Source organism: Arachis ipaensis, chromosome B5 (genome assembly GCF_059453495.1).
Source record: "Arachis ipaensis isolate K30076 ecotype BB chromosome B5, ASM5945349v1, whole genome shotgun sequence".
Taxonomy (NCBI): Eukaryota; Viridiplantae; Streptophyta; class Magnoliopsida; order Fabales; family Fabaceae; genus Arachis; species Arachis ipaensis.
Window position 1 is genome coordinate 77,927,873 of NC_142440.1, and position 6,000 is coordinate 77,933,872.

Here is a 6,000-nt window from a genome sequence, read left to right on the forward strand (position 1 = left end):
GAACTGTGCATTTCACACAAATTCCAGCGACGCGATCGCATGCCCCAGGCGATCGCGTCATTCACTCTTTTTGCCCTCCATGCGATCGCGCCACTCAGGCGATCGCGTCGACTCCCATTTAACCCCAACCACGCGACCGCGTGCCCCACGCGATCGTGTGGATTCAAATTCATAACCCCCCAGTCACGCGAACCCTACCATTCGCCCGCCGTCCCCAAACCCCTCTCCTCTCTCTCTTCTTCTCCAATCACACCACCACCACCGAGCCACCACTACGCCACCGCCAGACGCCGCCGACCACCCAGACCCGCCGCCACCCACCCCCCTTCTCTCTTCTTCTTTCTTCTTCTTCCCCCCTAACCGCCACTGCCTACGCCGCGCCACTACCACCACCGCGCCGCCGTCACCGCCCAGCGCCACCCACGCCACCCCTTCCCTTCCCCTATTACCCCCTACCCCCATTCTCCTTCCTTCTCCCTCCTTTCCTCCAAACAACAGCCACCGCCGCCGCGCCACCCTTTTCCGCCGCACCAGACGCCACTGCCGTCATCCCCAGCCACCTCTCTGCCCCCACTCTCTTTCTTACGCCTACCAGGTTCCGACGAACGCCACCCTTCTATCCTTCGTAGTTAATTCATATTTTTCTATTTATGTTCGTCATTAGGCTAGTTAGATATGCATGTTGTAGTGGATTTTAGGTTGTTAGGTAGCCTAGGATATGGTTAGTGGATTTAGGTCTGTTTAATTGCGCTATTCGTGTTTCTTGTTTCATTATCTTCGCCATTCTGCTGTTGCTGTGATATTAGTTTTGTTCACATGCTGTAATTTCTTGTTTCATGCTGCTCTTTACTCTGATTATTCATGTTCTTATTCCTTATATGTAATTGCAGCCGTATTTTTGATTCATATGAACTATTCTGTTGTTGTTTATTTTTCGGGACCATCCAATTTTAGCCGGAATGCTGTCCAAATTTCTGTAAAATGTTTCTATTCATGTCTTGGTTTTGGCATTTTCAACTGTGCTTTCCTTAGATTTAACCAAAACAATTCATGAATGCTATGGCATGCTTTCTTATTCTTTTTTATTTCCTAGTTCATGATTTGCATTTTTTATGTTTAATTCTAATTTTTGCTATTTCTATATCTATTTGAATCATCATCAACCTGTTTTCCTTATTTGGATATGAGTTACTTATAGCTTTTAACTGTGAATACTTGTTACTTGGAATATTTTCATTATGCCACTTACTTTAACCCACTTTTTACTAACTCACTAATGTTAACTTCCTAAACTCTTTTTCAATTCTAACCAACCTAACCTTTCAAAACTTCTCTTCTGATTTTCTTTCACTTTCTTTTAACATACTAACCATGGCATGATGTTAATTTTTCTATTTAACATGAATTCAATTACATTTTGGATTGTGAATTCTTCTTTTCGGACTTTCAACTCCTATACAATCCTTAATGCACATTTACTTAACTCATTTTCCTTATCCTTTTGCTCCTTTGCCACTTTGGGTTTCTTTTGATTATTTGCCTATTTATTTTCCTGTTTTCACTATATCCCGGTTTTCTATTTTTCAGGATGTCTGCCAGCCAGAGAAAAGGAAAAGGAAAGGCTACTACTGGCAAACAGAAAAGAGGAGAATCCTCCATGTCCATTATGGATATTATGCACGATGACAACTTGTGGGAGAAAATTTTACCCCGCAGGAGAAGGCCAACCAGCTAATCCCTGCCACTGATCCAGTGAAATTTGCAAACCGATACTGTGAGCTGAAGTATCCGGTGTTTGCAAACTCCAGGAACCTATACCTGGAGAGAACTTTGAAGATCCCAGAAGAACTCCAGCAATACACTTCTGACCAGATCAAACAAAGAGGCTGGTTCTTCCTGGAGAGAAACCTGACTGAGGTCAATGCATCTTGGGTTAGGGAATTCTACTGCAATTACTTCAAAACCTCCCTAGATGCAGTGAACCTTAGAGGAAAGAAGATTCTGATCACTGAAGAGGCCATTGAAGATGTTCTGAAGCTTCTGCCTAAAACTGATCAGCTGGATGGTTATCAGAAATTTGAGGAAGATATGCGCTTCATGAAGTTTGATTGGAATGCATTCAAGGCTCGGATAGCCCTTGACCCGACCGTTCCTTGGATTATGGGTCAGAACACCACCATGCCAAAGGGAATCAAGCGGATTTACCTGAATGATGAGGCTCGGCTATGGCATCAGATACTTAGTAACTTCATTATGCCGAGTACTCACGAGACTGAGATACCAGCTGCTATGATTACCCTCCTTTGGTGTGTGATGGAGGGTAAGGACCTGTACCTGCCACGCTTTATCCGGTACTATATGGCCAGGGTCCACGTCCGAGGCACTCTTCCCTTTTCTTATCTGGTTACACAGCTAGGCCGTCGAGCTGACGTGCCTTGGGAGGATGCTGATGAGAAGCCACCTGCTGCAGAATGCAACAAGGTTATCCCTCACAGCAGGAACTTTCTGGCTTTGGGCTACAAACCTCCATTTCTCACTGCTCCTGGTGCCACAGCCACACCATCTGCCGGCCCCTCTTCCTTTACAGCTGCCCCAGCTACCCCTGCCACCACCATTGCACCTCCACCTGCCCCAGAGCCCATCTATCATCTAGTGCACCGCCTGTTTCGACGGCTTGACCAGATGGAGCATCGCAACAAGCCAGCCTATGAGCACCTGAAGCTGATGATACGCTCTGGCGACATCCCCCTCCGAGCCTGACACACCATCTGAGGCATCTAAGGGGGAGACGGATGATCACTAGGCAGAGACCCATCCCCAGAGCAAGGCTGCGCAGGCAGGCACAGAGCAGGCCGCATCACATCAGGAGGCTCCTCCTCAGATTCAGGCTGTAGACCCCGAGATCCCTATCCAGTCAGCACCTCCTCTGCAGTAAGCAGATCCTCAGACCACCACCATAGAGACTCCAGCTACCCGTCCTTCCAGTGATGACACCCCTTCATACCCTGCTTGAATGAGCATCGGGGACGATGCTATATTTTAAGTGTGGGGAGGTCGCTATCTCTGGCGTTCTTTTTTTGGTGAACCATTACATACTCTTTTTATTTATTTTGCTACTTTTCTGTATTTTTTTATTTTTATTTTTATTTTCTCAGTACTTATATATATTGCTATTTTTATGTATTTATTCTATGTTGCATTTTTAGTTCATAATTTAGCCATTTAGTTTTAGTAGCAATTCTAACTTATTAGTTATAGAAATTGTGGATTAATTAGTATAGTTTACCCTTTTTAGCATAAGATAGCTTAGTTTGAATTGAAAATATAAAAAGGAAGTAAACTAGGAACTTGAACATAATAGAAACAATCCACCCACCTTGTATATATATCATTACATGTTAGTTAGTTAACAACATTTCATCAAGGAGAAACACTAAAACTTTAAAGCCATTCAATATAAGTTTTACATTGAGAATAATGGGAATTTTTAACTAAACCTGCATGACATACATAATTGACATATGATTTTTGAGCTAGAGAACACACAGCCTGTGAGTTTTGAGCTTAATTGTATGGTTACATTCAAACCATAATTTTTATTCAGGTGTGTTCCACCCTTCTTTTGTATTCTGGTGTTCTTTACTTTGTTTTAATCTATATGTCCGATTATAGAATAGAAATACGTACCAAGAGAGTGATTGAGGCCATTATTTGATTTTAGCTCACTTATCCCAAAATAGCCTACCTTCTACATCACCCTTGTTAGCCCCCTTGAGCCTTTAAATCCCCTTTTATTCGATAAACCACATTACTAGTCTTAAGCAGAAAAACAAAATGAAAATCCCAAGTTGAATCCTTGGTTAGCTTAAGATAGGAAGTATGTATGGTTTAAATGTGGGAAAACCTATTGGGAACATGGATGATAAAAAAAAAAGGGTAGAAAAGTTGAAAAGAATAAAATAATTCAAAATAAAAGTTTTGGGAAGCATGCTCATGTAAAATCAAAATAATTGAATTACCATATGCATTAAAAAAAATTAATTTTTAGTATTTAAATAAAGGGGACACAAAAGAGTTCCCCAAATGTGAAATAAAACAATGCACATGGGATAAAAATAAACATTGAAACATGAGCATGCAACATCAAAAGTGGGAAAATATGGAAAATAGGTAAAGAAGCTTTACTTTACAAAGTATGTATATTAGGTGAGATCTTAGACTAATTAAGAATTCACTTATTAGCTCACTTAGCCCTATACATATAACCTTACCTTTACCTTGGCCCCATTACAACATTTACTAAAGACCTCATGATTTTTGGTATGTCTATATTCTATAATTGTTGATTGGTTAGATGAAGAACAAAGTTATAGAAAGCAAGAATAAAAAGAAGAATAGAGTGATTAACCCAATAAACACTGAGTGACTAGAGAGTAAACACAAAATCCAGTGAGGGTTCAATAGCTCATTAACATATATTTCTGCTTAAATTATTAATTGTCTTGCAAGTTTATAAAATGTTTTTTTTTCTCTCTCCCATCTCAATTGTAAAGGCAGTTTATCACTATCTAAGGCTTGGCTATATATATATATATGACTCCTTGAGAATGTGAATTAATTCAACTACATGCAAGCTTTATATACAAGTGAATAAAAAATTAGAATTGCATGATGCATCATTCATTTAGGTAGTTGCATTTAGATTAGATTGCATTGCATGATACTCCACCACTTTAACCTTACCTTACTCTTTATCTTGGACTTAGCATGAGGACATGCTATTGTTTAAGTGTGAGGAGGATGATAAACCCATATTTTATGATATATTTTTTGCTTAATCTGAGTGATTTATTCAATTCTTCACCCACTTATTCATATTAATTGCATGGTTTTACTTTCCCTTCCTTATTATGTGATGTATGTGAAAAACATGTTTCTATTCTTTAAAATTAATTATTTTAATTACCTTTATTTCCATTCGATGCCGTGATTAGTGTGTTGAGTAGTTTCAGATCTTCTAAGGCAGGAATGACTTAAAGGATGGAAAGGAAACATACAAAAATGGAAGGAAACTGGCATCCATGCAATCGCATGGGCGACGCAGACGCATGCCAAGCGCGAAGAAGCAGCGACGCGGCCGCATGACTGACGCGACCGCGTGCCTTAAACAGAACACATATGACGTGGCCGCATGACTGACGCGACCGCGTGACAAGGAAAACTCCGAATGACGCGACCGCGTGACCCACGCGGACGCGTGACAGAGGCCACGCACCAGAAATTGCAGAAAACACTCATAGCAAATTCTGAAGCCCTTTTTGGCCAAAATCCAAGTCCAGAAGGCATAGACCAGAGGTTATGAAGTGGGGGAATGCATCCATTGAGGGAGAGTCTCCACTTTTAGTTAGTTTTCATGATTTAGATTTAGTTTTGAGAGAGGTTCTCTCCTCTCTCTTAGGATTAGGATTTAGGATTTCTCTTAGTTTTAGGAGTGACTCTCGATCCCAGGTTCAATGTTCCTTTACTTTAAGCTTCCCTTTCACTTTTCATTCATTCCATTACTTTAGTTGATTATTTGATGTTGCAATTTGATTTATGAATTCTTCCACGTTACAGATTACTCTTTTGAATTAATGTTATTTGAGGTATTTTAGTTTAATATTGCTTTCTTTTATTTACATTATTATTATTCCCATCTGAAGACATTTTTATTCCAGCAGATTTACTTTTCTCCTTTTGGTCTTGGTTAAGAAATCAGTAACTCAGGAGTTATCAAACTCAAACATGATTGATAATTGTTATCTTTGTTAATTAAATTGAACTTCAATAATCCCAATCTTTTCTTAGGAAATAAATAGGATTTCAAGATCAAACCAATTAATCCCTTGACCTTCCTTTATCTTAGTAAAGGTTAACAAAGTGGAATTAAGATTCAATTCTCATCATCATTGATAAGGATAACTAGGATAGGACCTCTAATTTCTCATACCTTGCCAAAAG